The sequence below is a fragment of the Bombus vancouverensis genome, chromosome 11 (assembly GCF_051014615.1).
Source record: "Bombus vancouverensis nearcticus chromosome 11, iyBomVanc1_principal, whole genome shotgun sequence".
In the NCBI taxonomy this organism is placed as follows: Eukaryota; Metazoa; Arthropoda; class Insecta; order Hymenoptera; family Apidae; genus Bombus; species Bombus vancouverensis.
In genome coordinates, this window is record NC_134921.1 from 11,858,224 (window position 1) to 11,879,719 (window position 21,496).

General features: G+C 39.7%; 1 protein-coding gene across 8 annotated transcripts in view; it reads left to right on the top strand.

The window, feature by feature from the left end:
• Pgant9 (polypeptide N-acetylgalactosaminyltransferase 9) overlaps positions 1 to 21,496 on the top strand; it is a 293,850-nt gene that overhangs the window by 121,382 nt on the left and 150,972 nt on the right. For all 8 annotated transcript variants that reach the window (XM_076622866.1, XM_076622863.1, XM_076622864.1 and 5 more), the window contains one exon: positions 8,605 to 8,805. The gene's annotated coding sequence lies outside the window, so the exon portion shown is untranslated. The remainder of the gene's footprint in view (positions 1 to 8,604; positions 8,806 to 21,496) is intronic.

Here is a 21,496-nt window from a genome sequence, read left to right on the forward strand (position 1 = left end):
GTGCTCCCGCTCTATTAGATGGGGTTGCTGTCCTCCCCAGTTTGTGGGGCAATTTTGTGGAACATATTGGTAATAGCCCTAAACAACGTGGAAAGTCTGTTACGAGTGGGTTGATTCTCCCTTCTTCCCTTTATTAGAGTCCATCGTTATTTGGTTTATTTTTTTAAGCAAGATTCTGAAGCAAGCTGAGACGTGTAGATAAGAATTTTGAGATTTAGAAAGTGTGATTTTCGTGATACGTGGAGAATATTTTTCGAATGTCAAAGCTGTTAATGTTTCGAGCTTAAAGCGTTTATTCGTAAAATGGTATTACTCGTTCACATTCTTTTTTATGTAAAACCGTATCGATACATATTACGCACAGGAGTAGTCGTAGTTGAGTTCCCTCTTACGTATTCATCTCATTATAGTTCTATTGTACGCTACATGTACATACATTATAATACTAAAATACATAAATGCGCAAAGTGCTTACTTCAAAACGCTGTGCAAACTATTACAGAGTAATCAAACTCTGTATGAGTACGATTACTGTATAATAGCTGTTCTGTAATAAGCGACGTCGCCATAGCGAAAGTATTAAATGCTCTTCCTTAATAAATCTCACGAACTTTATGATATTCATAGCTGTTACGTATTTCCAGTACTAGCTACAAGATACGCCATTAAAAATTGCATCGAAGTCGCGCACCGTCACAGTTACACACGTATGTATAATCGCAAAGTAAATTAACAAATTGTTTTTCTCATAGAATCATTGATTTAATCGGCGAGCGTGATATTAAAAGAAGCGCGAAGGGATTTTAACTCTGTTAACGAAACAACGAGATTGTATGATAGAATGGCAGACGTAGGAGTGCTCCTCGAAGCGGAAAGTCGCTATTGTTGCAGCCGGAAGCTAGGGAAATTCTCAGTGTGTTTTGCGCCGCTCTTCTGAACATTTTCTGCCGGGCTTTTTCCCTTCATGGCTGTCGTTTCGAGTTACTTTACAACATTGTAATTGTAGGTTCGTGGTCCGGAACACGTGCCTCGAATGCTCTCGCGAGATAGAAGTTTCACTACGTTTGTTCCGCGTTAGACGAAAATGGTTCTCGAAGCGTTTTAAAAAAACCATTCCCGCTCGTAAAAGAGTGGCGGGTATTTTGAGGCTCGGATTTAAAGCGAAAACAATAACCGAGAATGCTCACGGTTGCGAAGTTAATCCTTCTCTTTATCGCAGATTTTTCGAAAAATCGTAACAACGCGTACCTTATTTATTCGTTCGAATTAAAATTGGAACTTGTTACTACGCTTACTAACCTTTTCTACATGTTTCGCGATTTTTCGAGTATTCGTTTTTCTAGTAAATTAACAAAGTCCGACTTTATTCGTAAAAGTTGTTCGTGTTAATGAAAAATCGCAAAGCTACTTATCAATTTCGCAATGCTTTGCAGTCTGTCAGCTACTAAATTTCGTCCACTAAAATTCCAAGCTCCAGCCAAATTTCCAAAATTTTATTTCTTCTTCCGATTCTCGCGCCATGCCCGTTTCAATCGTCGTCTACATGGCGAGCCAGTGTCCTGGAAAAAAATTGCGGAAAAGTCCATCGGTAACATATTCGAAGGTAGTGTGTGTCATTCGTCTTGGGAATCCCGATGGAATCGCGCGCACAGAGACTCGGGGGCGAGAGAGGATCGAGCGTGTGTCGCGTGACGATCGAACCGGTCTAAGCCAGTGCCGTTTCCAGCACAGCAAACAGATCTCTCTTGCTCTTGCTTGCCTGTCCCTGGTAGGAAGGGGTGCACCGTGAAAAACGACGCTACCTGTCCGAGGACCAGCCAGTCGCCCTAATCGATCGAGACGGCTCGATGGTAACCGGTAACTCGCGGACAAAAGCGGAGTTTCCGGCTGTCGTGGAACGATCAAGCGTTCCCCGTTCTTGAATGCTGAAAGGAAACGACGACGGAAAGGGGATGGAGGTGGAAGTGGAGGGAAAATAGAGCGGAAAGCTCCGTGAAAAGAGACGCGGGCATTTTTCAAGGGGACACAATGCCGAATTTACATCGTCACGGCTGTGATAGCGATCCTAGAAATCGGTTTTACTCGTTGCTTTTGACCCGTTCGAGCTTATTCCATGTCCACTCGCAGTCTTCTTTATTGCTCGACGATTTTGGGTACGGTCTTGGGTCGCGGTAATTGGACTTTGTTTCGATTCGGTTTGGGTCTCGCTAGTTTTGGGTTAGCACGTTCGGAGGACTTCCGATTGCGGGACAGAAATTGTTTTAGTAATCGAGTGAAGGTCTGGAATTTACCGGTGCTTTATTAAATTAACACGGGAGCAATCTCTGGTCAAATTGGAATTTGATTAGGATATAATCAGGAATAATTTATTAGTGGTTAACGAAGGTGTGTCGGGGGTACTGTTATTTATTCTGCCGCTGAAAGGTCACACGATCAAAAGATCTATTTTTCGATATAGGTCAAAAAACTTCATTCTGAAATATAGCTCAGTTATTTCTTACATCGAGAATCGAGAAAATTAAGACCTGGAAATGATATTAATGAATGCTCTGGTAAATATAGAGATATAGAGGTCCCGCGATAAAGCTTTGAAATATTTCTGGAATGTCAAAAACCACTAATGAACGAGTCGTAATATTAAATCCTTTGCCAATATTGGCTTGGACGGAAAGTTCATTCCGCTTTTACCGCTAAATCGAAGGATGTGTTCTCCGTTTTAAGCGTATTATTCTTAATTAACGTATGGACTATTCATGATCGATGATTTTTCGCCATCTCTTTGACAATTTCGTCATTTCGTCGATGTAGAATTATTTGGTCTCCTGAGAAAAAGAAACGTTACATCCTATCCAAGTCGCACGCTAAGAAAAATGGATCGAACTTTCTGTTCAATTCAATATGTTACAAATCTAATTAGAAGAATTTACTTTGTCTCCGATGATTAAAGAAGCAATTATCTTGCTCGGCTATCGTTTACATGCATATGGAGAATCTCGATTGATGACGTAAATAGAATTATCTCTGTCTTTACTGATCGTTATTTAACGTTTCGGCACGTATAATACTGAAAAAAGTATCAAGGCAGCAACACGTTACGTTCTAATATCATGGTGTTTTATCTGGCAAACATTTTCGTATTATTTACGCGAAACTGGCTTTGGGATTTTAGGGATTTTCTTCTTCTGGGATGAGTAAAAGTCGGATATTTCCTCTTGGACTTTTCTTGGAATAAGAGGACGATAATACCAGGCTTGCTAGAAAATATCGATGGTGAAAAATACGTGAAACAATTTCTCCCTTGACATCGCAAACGATAAACCCTTTCTGGAATTTTAGAAAAATTTGAAGATTGAAATATAATGTTTCTCCGCGATCTTCTCAACTTTTATTTTTGAACGGTCCTTCCAATAGGCTTTTCCAAAAATTTCTTCTTCTACGAAACGTCGGTGAATTATCGTAACTTGAAGCAAAGTTTAAAGTTCTTCGATCATCGTCCTAGACTGAAGGTGTCGATTCAAAGCGTTTGATTCAACGCCAAGTTAGCGACGTCCAATTTACTGACTGTAACTACTAAGTGCCAGTAACTGCTCGACACCAGCAACTACTAAGTACCTGCAATTTCACTGTTAATGAGAGTTCTCCAGATGACGTTCTATCTAGGCAACTCGTATCTCTATCCCATTACTTGTCCCTCTCTTGATGTAATACGTTACCACATTCATCGGCAATTGAGCCAACAATTTGGCGATTATGCATTTTTCACGAGATTTCTCTTCCAAATAGGAAGCAGCGAAAATCGTTTCTTAAGATTTTTTGCGGTTTTCTGCAAAAGCGTACCTTTCCCCACGGCACAATTTTCCAAAATTTGCGCATTTTCTGCAAAATATATGGGACAAAGTCTTCGTTCCTGCGCTCCATTCTTCCAGACTTTGCTCAAAATGTATACGAAAAATTTCTCTTATAACAATGTCAGTTTTCAATGAAAAATATAAAGAGGTATTTTTCTGTAGCGCTCTGTATTTTTTGAGATACGTAGATATACATACGAAAATAGATCTTTATTTAACCGATGCATTTTCTCATATGCTTTTTCGCTATATTTCCATTTACGTGAAACGAGAGCCAATATATAGCTATTATTGCATTTTGCAGAAAGTATCGACTATAAACAATAGTAAATTGTGCGAGGCGAGGCGGATCCTGAGGATTTCTAGCGAGATTCTCTTTGGTCGAATCCTATTTTTGAAGGCAGCTTCGCTACTAGTCGAGTTTTCGTCGTTGCTGTTGTGGGTGACCGCAAACGGTCTTGCAGAGGCTTACGAGCAAACACGAATCTCTTGAGCCGAACTACTTTCACTGCAGCTGTCGAAGTTCCCTCTGTTGCTTGCGCCACTGTGCCGCCCCTTGGACGCGGAAATTTCCAGCAGCTGTTCCGGATTAGAATTTAAATCGTTTGTGGCTGTTGTATCTCTCGGGGGCAGTTGTTGCGAATAATTGGAACTGTTTATATTTATAGTTGAGCATCGTGTGTTGCTTCGTTAGTGTGAATTAAACGCGGACGTGGTGCTTCACGCGTCGCAGCGAACACTTTCGCAGTGAATGCGGTAAATATTTAATCTTCCGACGATGTTTTTGACCCCTGTTGGCCTAATTTTCGTTTGAATGTATTAACTTAAAAAGCATCGCGTAACATATTGAAAAATTTGGATAACAACGCAACGATATATCTATTTTCTGGAAATAAGAAGATAGCGTACAAGCCTCGTTAGGTCAGCTAAGACGAATCATTTGCATTTTCACGTTATACACTTCAAACTGGCAATCGACGAATGGACATGCGAGTATGACAGTGTCGAAAGCTATCGGCCAGGTAATTGTTACATCGAATTTACACTCGAACTGCGGTTCTTTCCTGTCTTGTCCTTCGTTGTTCCGGCTCACGGGCAGGAAAGCACCGAGCTTGTTACCGCCGAACCATGTTGCCATTGTGTTAATATTTGAGGAAGCAAGCTTGACGTAGCTTGCTCTTGTTGATGGATGGCTCTTTATCTCTCACTTGCTCGTTCGATCAAATTAATCACATTCAGGACGAATAGCTAGGTTCGCCGAAGAAGTATCAGCTTCCTCCACCTCCTTCCTTTGTTTGCTCCTGGCTTTCCTTTTTGGGTCATGCTAAAGCTGCGATAAATGCATCACATTTTCCAACATGTTATTATTATTAATAATATTAATTATTGATGCTTGAATTTTACGGGCCAAGATCAATTATTCAATTCCGCCGTATCGCCAATTATCGATCACGTCGAAGAAGAACGCGAAAGGAAAGAAATAACTCGTTAAAGAGTATGAACGACCGCGGTATACGCGAAGAATGCTTTATTTCGGGCAACGCTTAAAAAATAAAATCAAATTTTATCACGACTTTGTATTTTTCCACATCGATACGTTATAGCCTTTGGATAGGATCAATTGCTTTACATCCGAAACGTAAAACCCAGGCTCTGAGATGTTAAAAAATGCCATAGAAAAAAATACGAGATCCATCGCACGATCAACCAACTCCGCGATTTATAAATAATTTTCATTGCTCATACACGATTCAAATTAATACGTGATCAATCCTTATCCTCTTCTACTGCGAAAATCTAAAGCAACCCCCCACACGGAGAAAGATCGCCTTGGAGTCCTCCCTCGCAAACCGTCGCGTATATTTCGGCAATAATTAACCAAATCCCTGCAAAATATAAACAATTTTTTTCAAGCTAAAATAATACACGATCCACTCTTATTCACACGACAGTGTGAAACCTAAAACTTTTTCTCATTGTACATAAAAAGAGACGGTAAAAGCTGGCAGTTGTTTCTTTTAGAAAGCACCACCAACTCCACGAGAGGTGCGAATTATTTCTTCCGGATAAAACTCTTCAGAAGAGAAGAGTACGCGTTTTTCGCGTCGCGTAAAAACATTTTCCCGCCTTGCTCGCTGGGATAGGCGCGCGTCGAGTAGAATTGAAACCGGCTGGTTTAGCATGGCGAAACGTCTGGGTCGTTAAGCCGGCAGCGGCGGGGTTTTATCGTGCATGTTCCACGGTCAGCCGCGTTTAGCGGTGTTCCTGGTGTCGTTGACGCGCACTGACAATGTCCGGGACCGTCTGCCTTCCTGTTTCCGCTTGTCTCGGATCTTTGAACGTTTCACCGTATCGCTCGAAGCCGCGCCGTATTTAAACCTTTCGAGTCCTGGCTTCTTGTCGTCTCGAATAAGAACCGTAATCCCTTGGTTACAGCTCGGCAAATCCTGCGAAATCGTGCAGTCTCGCGTTACCAGCTATCGCAATTAATTTTGCCGGATATTTTCGCTTGTTTTCTCCTACGAATATTATTTTAAATAAACGATCGTATTTTAAATAAACGAATAATTTATTTAAAAAAAAAACTGGAATATAGTACTTTCGAAGTATCTTGTATTTAATCTTGAAGTGTTTACAAATGTTTTGCATAAAGTCATTTTGATTTTACTCTTCAGCAGTAAAATAATAAAAAAATCTTTTCGGAATATTTCCTGTTTAATCCCTTCTCGGATTATGCGAAGAAAAGTATCGCGTACGTTTATTTAACGGTTAATACCTTGTTGATTTTATGTTTGAAAAACGAAACAAATTATATATCTTTAGTATCACCGAAATAATACGGGAAATCTGAAGCACCGCGGTAACTAAAAGAGATTAATCGATACGGCGGTGTATATTCGATGATTCGTGTGTTTTTTAGCCGTCGTAATATCTATGACAGACGAAGATTTACGTTGTTGTAGAGGGATTAATTGATACGATTTTGTAAATACAGGCTTCATGAATGTTACAATTATTCGCGATCATAAAGGGAAATTGAATTGTTCTGTTTCATGGTTTGTTTGCTGAATCTTTGTTTAATTTACGTTGTTACGTTGTATTTACGTTGCTTTATTACGTTTCAGGATTTGCATTTTAAAATACACCGGGTGTGAATAAATCTCTATATTCCTTTTCAGTCGATATCGAGAATTTCGAGATCTGTATCGAACATCTATTTCGTACTTCGTTAAAATGAAAATAATCATATTTCCTTTATTTCTATTTTCTATTCCTTTGTTTCTCCCGTTAAAGATATCTGTAAGGGACGTTCAGCCACGTTTAGTTTGAATCTCGTATTCCTTATTCGTACACAGTCCTCGAATATTCGCATCAAACGCTTTTCCTTTATTTCTCTATCTCGCGCATCTCTATATAGGCCACATTCTTTTCATTCTTTTCCATATTACGTTAGCCCAGCCATCTTTATTTCCCCTGAAAAATTCTATTACTCTGGCAGTAATATGCAGTTGATTCCGCGAAGAAATTGCTATTGAAAGAAGCAAATTGGAGACGGCATTACAGCACGTCAGAGCTATTATGCTGTGGCTAATAGAATTGTTGCCTTATCTGTGCAGTCAGCAGCGACACTGTCGTTCCTATCCTTATCATAAATCGGCCAGGGCGAACGCGGTCGTAATTGTTATCGTCTCCTCGTTTTTTCCTTTCGTCTTCGTTCAAGGTTTTTTTCACCTTTTCGCTTTTATCCTCTTTGTTGAGTGCTATACGAACAGTCCGATGAGACAAATCTGATTTCCTCCCTTTTTCCTCTTTCTCTCGCCTTCTAGCTCTTTACGATTCGTTCCTCGTTCCCTTTTCTCTCTCCCTCCCTCCTCCTTCTCTTTTTCGTGTTTCTCTCTCGGTGCGTTTTCTCTATGAAAAGAATCGCGTGAGCAAAAGTTTCGTTTCCTCCGTGTTACGTGCACGTGCCTGCATCTCCTATAATTACCGAGTCGCGTTCTACGTTTGGAACGCGAAATGAAGTCCTATCGTGCTTGTTTAGTTGTGTTATTTAAGGGGCAACGATGTATTAATAGCAGGATAAATAGACGAATGCCTGAATATGCCGGAACGTGTAAGAAAAGTAAGAAAATAAAATTGCTTTGAAAAGTTTGCATTTGAAACTTGAAATATTGGAAAATTTGAAACCCTTCGGATTCCAAATATTTGAGCTTTCGGAATTTCTTACTTCTCTTTTTATTTCTACACTTCGGTGTAAAATATTCTACAAGAACAACTTGGACAAAAATTTATAAGCGTATTTTAATTTTCTCTGTGAAGGAGATGGTGACATGGCATGTCTGACCACGCAACGGTCGATACTACTTACCCGAGCATTTGAGCGAAAGAAAACTTAAAACACAATTACTTTCGTCAATAAATTGAATTAATTAAACGACCGTGTAACTCTCTGCGCAATATACAATTTCTCTGTTGATTAATTGCCACAATAGTTACCGATAATTTTTTATTACCACCTGTCGTCACATTCGTTGTCACGTCGTGTCGATAGTCGATGGTTCGAATTACATGTCTGCGAAGATATAATTTAAAGAAGAAAGAAAGAGCTTCTTCGAGAAAGAATTACAAATTTCTAGTTACAGCGGTCCAATTATTTCTTACGATAGATGGTACGATAGATGGTACGATGGAAGAAAATTTCACGAGTCTAATCGCGTTAGCACGATGCTTAATAGAGTCGTTCTTTTACTTTCAGAGTTACCGAGGTGTGAGTGTCTACGCGAGTATAAGAGTTTTCCGGCTCGATTCCCAAAACTTTCACGGTTATTCGCTCGAGCCCGACTTCGTGAGAGACTGTCTACTGGTAAAGAAAACGAGAGCTGATGAATAGCGAACGGAAGTCGATCATCTAACCAGATCGGAAGCTGTGAACCGAGGACGTTCTCACGGCAAGAAGGTAAGTTTCACTGATTTAGTATACTTACTTTTTTCTTTTTTTTTTTTTTACCATCGTTAACCACGTTATTGTATTACAATTCGCGTTCATTTAATATTTAATTTCAGAACAACTCTTGGAAATTCATTATTCTAGTTTTTACCTTCGTTAATTCACGAATCGGAGTCGAAAGTTTCTGAAATTGAATATCACCGTAGTAGAAAAATGATGAAATAACTAAGGCAATACTCTGTATATTGGCCATTTTGATGATCGAAAGAAGCGAACTAAATGGAGGGAAAATTGGTCGTATTCGATTGTTGATTTGATTTTTATTTGATTGCAATTTAACGACAGATGGATGGTTCGTTTGCGCCTGGTCGCGTATAGGAAACGGCGCATCTCCAGGCACCCATCTAGGAGACGTTCAATTAACATGTTGAATTGCTTGTTAATAGGACCACTCGGTGCTTTGATAATCATCCTCACCGATAATTTCTGTAGCGTCACCGTACCTTAAAGTAATAGGTCGTTGCTTACGTAAGTGCATCTCCATGCACTTTCGAATAAGCAGAAATGCAGTCCTCTCGTAACTGCATCCCCTCTGATTTAACGACTATCGTTTGTCATTTCGCTCGAGAAACGTGATATCGTTCAAGAATATCGTCACGAGAAGAATTTATTTCGAGTTTTTAATTCTTCCGTAAGGTCGGATACGAGAGATTTGGCGGAAAATATTTTTCATTGAGAAAAATTACTTAGTCGCAGCGTATCTGAATTTATCGTGCATAAAACCAAAAAGATTAAGAAGAAATAAAAATGCAGTTTAGAATAAATAGAGGAAATCGTAACTGTTCTATATAACTTGGTTGAGGTTTTGACCTGCTATGGTCTAAGAATTTGGATTTGGAAAGTTCGATCTATCGAAGCGTAGTATTTTAGCCGGATAAAATACAATTAACACAGGTGCGCTAATGCAACGAAGTGCTATTGTATATACGACTGAATGCGCCAGAGCTCGACCAAGCTATTATTGTTCCGGAACACGTACACAAATGATAGAACTGAAATTAGCGTCATCAAAGCACCCACACACGATGCACAACGAACTTGTGAAACACCATTATGCGAATTGATTTGCTAAATAAAATGTTTCATCAGAATTACTGAAAATCTTCTACGGATTGATTTTACCAATCATCGGTATACGTCGTTCGACTTTATTGTCAGTTCTCTGTTATATTCACAGCGAAGCAAAATGTGTGTGTTTCTTAACAAATTGCTCGTTATAATCTCGAATGCGATTCCGTGATAAAATTCCGTGACTCTTCTCCCCTTTCCCATATTTTACTACGATAATTACTCTATTCTCTGACTGGAGAAATAACGATGTCGCAGATTTTACAAACGAGGAACTAATTCCAAATTGCTGTACGTTCTTAAATGAGATCTCCAGCTCTTTATCCACCTCTGTCTGTCTCGAATTATCGTTTCTTCTTTCGAAGCACACAAACGTTGACGCTTGACAGATTTTACGATCTCATCGTGTCTCTTCCATCCGCGGTAAATTAGAAGGAAAGAAAAAGAAAAACAGATTTTCTCCTTATACCTCGGCTTATTAATCCTAACCTCGTAAAATTCTTTCGTCGTCTACTTGCTACCTCCATTGGTTCACGCTAATCTCTGTTCCGGGCGTACGTGTTCCTAATAGACAATAGGCACGCCAAACCCCGTATCTCATGGGACGCACACGTGTTCAAGATGTGCGATATCGTGCACACTGGTATCCACGTCTGGGCCAGTCCTTTGTCCACCATGGACAAAGGATTCACGAACGAGGTATGATTCTTCCTCGAGAATAAAATTCTCACCACGCGTGTCCACGCCGAAAATCCAAGGAAACCGAGGGAGGACATTCTTTCGCGGCTCTGCACGTTGACACTGATCATTTCCCCGGTTCCCTTTGCTCGTGGCTCATCTCCGCTAATTAGCTTAATGCGCCGTCTCTCTGAGCATGGATCTTCGCGATGGTTTACGACGACGACCGTCCCTGCTTAGTTTCCTTTGTGAGACTGTGGCCAGATGCAACCTAGCGCGTTTTGCTTCAATACCTCGAATCTCTAACTTCATACGCTCGTAATTAGCGATTCAATATAGCCGTGCCTTGATTTGCATGGTTAATTGCTAACATAAATATCGCGTGAATGGGCATTGCGGTTTTAAGAGGCGTTAACGCTTGCAGCTCGTTCTTTCGAACAGCCGAGCGTGTTAAAAGAAACGCGTGCATTTTTAACGCCGGAACTACCGAGTTGCGATGCGTACCTAAATATACCTCTTACTGTACTTACGTGGATGATTTTAACCGGATAACAGTAATACGAAGAATATAGCTTTGCGCGCCACGACGTACAGGGTGTTCCGCGACTCGTTATTTCCCTGTCATTTGACGGCATATAGAAAAAAGAACTATACTTTAATTTTAATCCAGCGCATACTGCAAATATCGAGAGGAAGAATTCCGAAAATACTTTGTTTTCGTAGGAAAACCAAGATCATCTTGGGTAACGTAAATAGGACTATATATTGACATATTCTCCACAAAACCGTGGGGAGCTTCGCGACAAATTCAAAAAACATATTACTCGATATTTTTACTAACTCGATACCGGATTCACAGTACGCTTTATTTTAACGCTCGTTCAAGTGGCAATTCTATGTTTCGAATCCTCCATGTTATTTATTTGCGAATGCCGCGTCGTATTCTTTGAACATCCCCATAAAGAAAGTCTGCTGGAGATACGTCGACGTGATCTTTTCCCAAGCAAAGATATTTGTTCTGCTTTATCTGTCCTGATACCTGGTGACGTGCCGGAGTTTCGGAAATCTTCAATTAACGCTGAACGTCGACAATCGCGACTTCCAGAGTCGCTGGATGTTCTGTTTCTTTTTTCGTCGGTAAATTACTTTTTAAGTGTCTCCGTCGGTATTAGGAGTGACGACATCGCTTAATGACTGTCCAGCTGTGCTCTAGCTTTTCTGCGATCTAGACGATCGATCTTCGTCTATAATATTTCCAAATGACACGTGCCATGAAAATTGGACACTATTTTTTGTCGTATAATGTCCTACATGCCAATGGCCATACCGTATTACAGTACTCAAGAGAAATTTCCATTTGTCATATATTTAGTAATTGATAATAACAGGCGATATCACCGACTCGTTCAATATCGTCTCTGTATAAAATTTTCTCATACGAGCTATCTGGAAACAAACAGGATTGCGCGAAAGATCAAAAATTTTGTGGCTCATTTGGGTTATTGTACGCTCAAGATCTTACAGTAATCGGAACAAATCAAGTTTCGAAGATAATTTTGAGCGATTGAAAACATTTGATTTAATTTGATAAGGGCAAGATCCTTAAATGAAAAAAATTTTTCTTTGATACATTTCGTGTTTTCAATTCGATCTTTTTGGAGAAGTGTCAAAATCAGGAATGGTCGAGAAAGTGGTTCGAGTTTCGAAAGCCCGGCTGTGGACAGTGTTGTAAATTTAAATTGAAGGTAAATACACTTTTAACCTAATGGCAAGGGGCAGGGGATTAAATCAAGAGTTGCCGCGTTTACTAGCTCAACACAAACACGAAATGGGCAAGTTTGATGCATTTCAAACATCTATGCTGTACGTTGAATAAGGTAATAGAAACTTCGTTTTAACGCGTACAAAGAAACTGACGATGTCTCGTTTTGTCACTTGGATTTCAGAAATGGCTACGTATGGGAATACACGTCGTTAAAGCATCTCTCTCTCCCGTAGTATCTCGATTTTTAATTTCCTCGTTCGTGTTTTTATTTATTGCAAAGTTCTTTTTACTGCTATTTGTTTAATTAAAAGTAAAACCCATCTGTTTTGTACGTTGTTACACTTGCGCGAGGAAGAAGCTTTGCGTACGAATATTAAAGTCAGCATTTTGAGATTTTCTGACTATGCATCATATAATAAGAATTTTTCAGAGCCATATCGATTACATTCCAATGTGAAATATAATATTTCCGGCCACTGATAATTATAATATGGCTCTCGCGTATAACAAATTTCAATTTTTTACAACAGGCAAACGTATTCATCTACCCATCTATTTATTTATCGTGATTTATTTATTGCGAAAAAAATTCAACGTGATTTATATCGAATTGAAAATTTCTCGAATCCTGATCGATACAGTCAACGTCATAAACACCTTCGGTCAATAATTCCTAAGGATTCTAAATTCTCGAAGCAATTAAAGCGTCTGGTTCGTCGTTCGCCTTGGTTGGAAAAATTGTTCGTAGCCAGGCCTCGTAGACAGCGTAGAAAGAGGTAGATCTTGGCAATCATAAGCAGCCTGATCCTCTTAAATGTGAAGAATGGTATCATCCTTCCTCTCGAGGCGTCATCTTCAAACACGCTGAGTCGCCGACGATGAAAAAGCGCTCTTAGCATAGGTTAACCGTGCCTGGTAAGGTCACGATGGCGATTATCATATCTGTAGCTTGCAAGATATCTTGATGCAGTTTCTGCACAAAATCCTCTTAACGAGAGGATGATTGCGATGTCAAATGAATTCTTAAGTCGATGTCGGGCTTGATCGTCTTTTCTTTCGCTCGCGTCTCTTCGCTGTGAATAAATGAACGCGCGATGAGGCGGAGAAAGTGAAAAAATATATGGAAGGATTCTAGAGTTTTCAACGTGTTACGTGCTTGATCGAGGTTTTCGTATTATCATATTCATTAATTATTTAAAAAGTCTGTCAGAGGCACAAGATAGCGTCTGCAAATAATTTGGAATATTTTCCTCGTATTATTACGCCCATAGACAACAAAAGATATACGTAGAAATAACTGGGATTATTTTAAATAATTAATTCTTCTTCATTATTTGTAGCTTTCCCATTTGATTTTCCATCGCATCTTCGTTTCATATTCGTTCGGCCTTGAAAGCGAGAGCGGTTTATCAGCTTTCACCCAGAGCCTATGATAATTTCGATGACGCGTTTCCAGCGATAGAAACGTCCGATTGCAACGTCGAGGCCACGGCGTTCGCTTCTGGATGCTTGAGGACGCGTCGCGTGGGCGTCGAGCACGTGCGAGGGTGTCGTACTCGTTGGAATGTGCATATGTGTCACGAAAGTCCACATTGCAGCTCGGTGGGCGGATCGTTGCCGGCCCGACCAAGGTCGAAGTTAATACTATGCCGACGAATCAAGACCATCGAATGAATGATTCAATCGTAGACGTGGATCGATGAATTTCTTCGCGCCTTCCAAGAAATTGGTACTCAGTTGTGTACATCTGTCGTATTGTACGATCGAATGCAATTATACTGTTGTCAAGTATCAAGTGTCAAGTTGTCATTCGTCATTTCCATTTGACAAGCCAAAATGAAGAATTCTAATTTTAACTACAATTGAATTTTGCACAAGAAAGTGCAATGTCCAATTAGAAGAATCAACGAAGTGGAAGAGAATTGATGGCAACTAAAGAATGGCAAATACAGCAAATGGAAATTTAATGGCAGTGTCTCAATCGCTATGGATATTTCAAAGGTGATTTCATGATATACGATTTTGAGAGATTTTATCGAGAAAAGTATTCGCGCGTATCATTTGTAATATTTTCTGACTCCACCTCAACAATAAAGGGGAACGTGATCGTGTGATAAAAGATCCTGATAAGGTCTACTTAGCTCGTTCATATCTCTACAATGTGTCTAAGTAGAATTTGAATTCATCGTACAAATGATTCTTTTGAGAATTACCTAGAACCAGGACGATATCTTTTCTCATTTTCCACACGAATGGAGTTACACGCCACTTTCAAAATTGTACAATCTAAATATTAAATCTAAATCATTTGAAATCCATGTTTCACGCTTCGATCCGTAGTTTACGACCAAGTTTAAAAATAGGAGCAGCAGAAACAAGCTACCGTTGTTTAATTTCAGTATCATTTGTTTTCTACTGTTAATGCCTCGACTGTTTGAACAGAATAGGTACAGATTACAGGAAATGGACTTACAGCGCTTTCGAAATAAACGGTTTATACGTCGCTTTTAATACATCTGCATAGCTACTGGCAGCAGAAGTTGGTCGATGAAACTATACTAATTTGATGAAGCAAAAGCGTCACCAGGGATATTTACAAAAGTGTATCAGCGTTTAATGCCCAATTATAGAAATGGTAGAGTATCCTCTTTCTTCTGCGCGAGAAATCAGAAATACGTTCGTCGATAATCGTCTAAAATATAAACGCAGTCATTGGAACGTCGTGAATTCTCGCACTTGTCGTCCTCTTTCTCCGAAGGAACTTACTCGAGAAAAGAAAAAGAACTGTGCGCCTTCGCAAGTTCCTTGGCGGAATGAAATTCCCATGAATTTATATCGCGAATTATCACGGCGAGTCTACGCTTCGAAAATTAATCGAATTATACGTGATTGAACTTTGATTCCCCGATGAAAACCAAACGAAATTCCCTTTAGATACGGGCGAACTTTTTCGTTGGGAAATTATCGGACGGCGAACGCGATAGAATGCTAATTATCGAGCGAACGTATAACAATTATCGGGATTCAGCGGTTTCCGCGCCGCTCCAATTATTCATTATTCCCCAATGTGTCCAGGATGTGCGGTCGCATTTAGGACAATCGACATTCTACTTTTCGCCAGGCTGCACCCAGCGATAGTTTGTTCGCCGTTTTTATTTTCGAACCTCTCTCAGTCGACTCACTATGAATATCGATTTCTATACAGCAAACCGGCTCAAACGTACTACGCTCCTGGTCGCGATAGACCATCTCGATCGCGAACAAAATTTTGAAAATTAATTGTTCCGCGGAAAATTGCCGTCAGCTAGCCCTAAAAAAAGTGGCCACTCGTTCGGGAAGCTTTTGAGTGATGCGAATAGTAGTCGATTTGTACCAAATCGCAGAGTATAATGGAATTATTTTTCAATTATGTTTTCGTCAGGATAATAGACGTGCCTGAATTAATTCAAATTCGTTCTGAAAGTAGTAAATTATTTTTGTCTCCCTTTATTGAGAAAATCAATCGATCAATCAGTTCGTTCTATTAAAGTATAATTTTGCACGCAGTTTTCTCAAGTTAAATATCACCGTAATGTGAAATGTGTTACAAGCGTGAAATATTGTGCTCTTGAATACAAACCTGTGGTTCTCCTGTCTTTACGCAATCTTTAACGAAGTAACGTTCTCTCGCGAGAAACTGTTAACTTTCGGCTGTAAGTTTCCCCACGATCTTCGCGGCGAGTGCTTTTAATAACAAAATTCTGCGCGTGCCATCGAGCGATGGAACAATTTTTCATACATCTCTGTCAGCTTAAACTCCATCTTTTATCGAAAAGTAGAACAATTCTTCGTAATTAACCTAACTTCTCGACTACCGTAATTTCTAAATTGTTCTTCTTTATCCAACGCCGTGATTCGTTAGAAACTGGTCTCATGTTTAATTAATAGACATGAAAGTTTTCACGTTTCAATTATTTACGACAAAATATATTGCTTCCTTATAGCACGAACGAAAGTATTTACCCTCGTATTATTAGAAATCAATGGCGATATCTTTCCGATCGATCTTCCACGAAGAAACTCGATCGAACACACGGTTAAAAATCTCTTTCTGCATTGTGATAATTATTCGTATTGTATGCCATCGTTTCTCCATTGATTCGCATTACAATCACGTTTCATTTATCATCGAGGTTCGCCTTAATGAGAAAAAACATTGCGAACCTGACTTTCACGTACATATATCGCTAATCCGACAAAACCATCGTGGTGTTTCATGTGATCGCCGATGTTCACGCAGCTGACGTGCGCGTCGAAACGCGTCTCGTATCCGGGAGAAAAAAAGATGACACTTTTATTTCTGTAAAATCGCGCGAGTCGAGTTTCTAATGTCATGGACATCTTGTAACACGGTTTTCTTCTACGCGAGGAAAAAAAGATCCGTGGCCAATCGTGCAAGCGTTAGCTAGAAGAAAAGACGTGTAAAACGTTTCGAATCAATCAGCGATGGATGCTTAAGGCGAACTTACGAAACCGGCTTAATTAACCCTTTCAGCTGTATATACGTACATTCATCACATCGCAGTCAGCCGGCTGCGATACGTACGATTTATATCGCGAAAAGGGTTTAAACATCTCTCTAAAATAAGTTCGATGAATTTCTTTTGAGCCGTGGTAAGTTTCCTTTACGCATAATTAAACGTAGGAGGGTGATGGAAACGCAATGCGTTAAAGTCTGAAAGGTCAGTTTTACGAAGAAAATAAATTTGTCGTTTCGTAACTAACAGCCTAAAATATAATTTTGTATTACCAAGATCGAAGAGAGAAGCGTTAGGTCAATGATAAATCAAGCATATATTAGTAACCTAACCCCTCAACAAATTAATGACCCTTCTCACCCTCGAGTTGAACGAAAGAATATCGAGCGAAGAAACACGCAGTCTAATTTCTTGAAAACTAATTTCTTTTTACACTTGCACGCTACATAAGCGTAATCAAAGAGCATCTGAAAAGGCAACACGAAATCTCATCGATGAGTCAATGGCTAGAGAAGAAAAGGACGATGGAAGAATTAAGCGAGAGAACTGGAAAGAGGAGAAATGGCGGGAGCAGGATGGTTTAAGAAGTTTCTTCTTAACCGAAGAAGGTTCCTCTGTGATTCCACGGGCGAAAAGAAAGCAGCCGGGTTACTGCTGCTTCCGGTAATCCTACTTAGGAAGTTCGATAATGCCGTGGCTATGAATAACGGTGGGATTACGTGGCAAAAGTCGATGCTGGATCTCTACTTTGTTCGGGCAGCGGGAACTTTCGAATCTCCGTATCGTTGTCCGCTGTTTGACTTTTCCATCGAACTCTGTGGCGACCGGATAAGCGCAATCAGAAATTGCCGGTGGTATCCGGTGCACGTGGAATTTCCACCGGAAATTGACCGTTTGCGGTTCGCGGTGTTTAACTGACTACTTTCATGCTTTTTGGAGAAACCTCAGCTTTCTATCCAATTTTCTAATTTTGCTTTTTTCGTAACGGAAGATCCTTTCACATATTCCTTTTATTTGCTATTTTCGATGTGTTAGCTGGAGCGTAATGCTTTTTTTTCTTCTCACGCAAAAATTGAGAGAATGATTGGTATCACGAAGTCTGATAGAACTTAAAACGAGAAGCTTTTTGGATTCTGCGATTCGGAGAATTATCAATAATTGGTGGTAAGCTAGAGGATGTATGGGAGTATGGAAATAGAAAAATGCCAAAACTATATGGTATAATAATTTTGAATCTTTTGGAATTTTCTCAATATGAATATGAAAAATCCAACTCTTTGCATCCGAGGGCTCCGCTACAAAACGATCATTTCAAGGGAAAGAATTTTTCCGATTTCTGTTTTTTAATTTATTCCAGTATCGATTGTCAAGATAATTTTCTAATTTTTCAATTTGCAGCGTCGTGAATAAAACTAGATCGCGTTTATCTCGCGTATTCTTGAAACGAACAGATAAAGTACAATCATAGAGATAAACTCGCGTATTGGCCAAAAGTATCGCACACCAAATAAAATGATATTGCACCGCATGACGATTCAGTGATATCGCGTATGTATGTGAGACGATTACAACTCTTCTCTTTTACGCGCGTTTCTAACCGTATGTTCTTTGTTTTGAAATTGCTTCGAGCAGCTGGTAATATTAACAAATAAAACCTTTGAGCGCGAAGGATTACAAAATTACCAGGGCTTTCTTGGGCAATAATTTATTTATTAATTGGATGATAACATCGGCTGATTCGTAAGCGACAAGTCCGGACTTCTATTGTACAATGACATTTTACGTTGAACAGGACAATCACTTGATTCGTAAAGAAACGCGGTACTTCGCTTTAAAATTTTAGAGTTGTTATCGAGACGAATCGAGACGGTAGAGAAGCTCGGCGAGGAAATGGTGGCTCGTCAACGCCACGAGATCTCCGGTGTTTTATAACAAAACTTGTCGAGCGTAACGATTAAGTGCAACTTTTACCAAAGGCAATTATCATCTCCGTGACTGGGTGTCCAGGGTATTTTTATTGCGCGAAAACACGAGACCTGGTGCAAAAACCTCGAGTGCTCGGCCAATCGTTTTAATCAACGGGGGCCATTAATAGTACGTTGTCATCGTATGAATCGTTGCGGACCGCTAACCGCTCGGGGATCGATCTTGAATCGTCGAGACGTAAAAAGCGCATGCTTCTTGATACACGTGAACGTAATTGCGCGAATCGATTTTGTCCCACGGTTACGCGATCACTTTTGCACGGGCTGTTACCATTATATCTGTCTGGATTTATGTAATTATTTCTCGTAATACGAGACAAACTTTTTTAGCGATTGATTTTAATTCTCGACCGTTGACATTGGAATATTTTATCCTAATGGAAGATCGATTGGAAATGTGCAATTTTTTGTCGATATTATACGTATAATGTTTTACAAAAGTAGATATCACGAGTATTTTATGAAACGAGCAGGATATCAAAAAATATTCATTTTCGGATCTCCTTGCGAACGAGAAATTGTTGCAGGGCACTTCAATTTGAAAGTTGAAAAAAGAAATGAGTTCGAAGATGAAAAACGATCGAAAAACGATCCATGCTCTACCGACCCATCTACGCTGATGTAATGGCTTCCGCTCTGGTTTAATATCTGGTCGATTAATATTTAAACAAAATATTTTAAATTATTCGAGTGCAACTCGTTCGTGACGCTCGACAAATAAAGTATTGTTGGCTATTGTTCTCACGTAACAACAATCTGGTGGTACTCGAGATTTACTGAATTTCAAACCAGAACTGATTTATCAGCAGAATTTCTGGAGAGTTATTATGTCCATATAGATGAATAATTATTCCGTAGCTGGATCAGAATTCGAAGAAAATGAAGATTAAGTGTAACGCATGGGTGAGTTTGACCGCTGCCACTTTTTCATCTCTGCACTCATTTTTTTCAACTTCCCCATCATATTTCGTATAGATGCCAACATTTTTCGTTCCTTCAGAGATGATCTTCAATTTTCTGCAAGAATTTTTCGTTCGCAAGAAAACGGTCATTTCTTAACGTCTTTCTTTTCGCCTGAAATTTAAAATACTTTGTAAATTTAAACTTTGAGAGCTGCTTTCTCGTTTAAATACTTCAGATTGTATCACACGACGATAAAGAGAAGCAGATTTCAGCGGCCGATCGGAGAAATATCACGGAACGGATTTATCGTTAATTACTTTCCCTTCTGTGCTGCTATAGAATGACCGATATCGCCAGATCGTTCGATGCGTATCCACGTGGCTTTCGGTAGCTTTGAATAATGGCAAGTGCACGGTCGACGGTGAAAACTGAGAATTAATAACGGTAATTCGTCGAAACTGGCCAAATTTCCAACGTTGCTCTCGATGACGCGTCACCTGCGATTTTTTCCACGATCCTTTTACTCTCGTTTCGTTTCACGCATTCTACCAATATCTACCAAAAATCAGTCCCTCGCGAATATCTTTCCTGTCCTTTATTTATTTATTTTTTCTAGTTTCTGGCACTTCTACATTACGTACGTAACACGGCAATCGCTTCTATTAAAAATTAGTTCGAAACTCGAAACGGTTTCATCCATTTTTTTTGTAGTGAACGAATGAGAAGTGTCACGGCGTTAGATCAGCGTAAAAGAATACTTGCGTCGTCGACAGCGTCGGTGAAATAATTCTTTCTCTTTCCCTCGAATCATTTTCTCTGTCTTTATGCATCGGACAACGTCGAGGTTGCACGGTAGAAAACGAAGAATTAATATCCGATAATTTGTCCAACTGGCTGGAAATTTTTCACATCGGGCAAACGACTAGTCACGATGATACGCTACGCGCGATCCACGAATTTCTCTTTTTTCGCGAGCCGCGCGTTTTTCTACGAGAAAATGTACGCTCTCCATCGATTTCGAAAACTCACTGTGGCGGTCCACGCAAATTTGCATAATTCATTATCTACCAGCAGCGGACTGCTGGAATCGATTTTGTTCGAAGTGCTTTCTTTTTTATCTGCCTGTTTACTTGGTCACTTTGTTTCCTTAACTTGGGATTTAATCGATAACTGTGCCACCTGCGTCTGTTCCGCAGCACCCGGATGAGAATAATTCGAGAAAATATTAATAACATCTTAAATATCCTAGACTAGCACGAATTAGATTTAATCTCTGAAAACACCGATACAGGAAGGAAAATACATTTTCCCAGCACATTATGAGACTTTTAGATAAGTGAAACTTTTATTTCAATAACGATAATAATTCTCAGACCCTAGCATCGACTCTACTGAAAAATCACATTGAAACTCAAGCCTCGAAGAATCGAATAGAATACAAATTTGCTTTTCTACGTGAAGTTCCCGAAGCTATTTAGATAAAACGCTCCTCTGCCATTACCTCTCTGTTATCGAAAAGGAAAAAGAAAAAAATCCCCGGTGGCTTGGAAAGGGCGAAGAAGCAAATTCACCGGCCACTTTCTCGCGTAATCTGGTAAAAAAAAAACCTTAAAAATATTTGACGTGCTCGTGTGATCTTTAAGCGAAGTCTCTTATCGAGCAACCACCGGGGATACGAAACGATCCGGGAACCTGCCGAGTGGAAAATTATTAATAAACATATT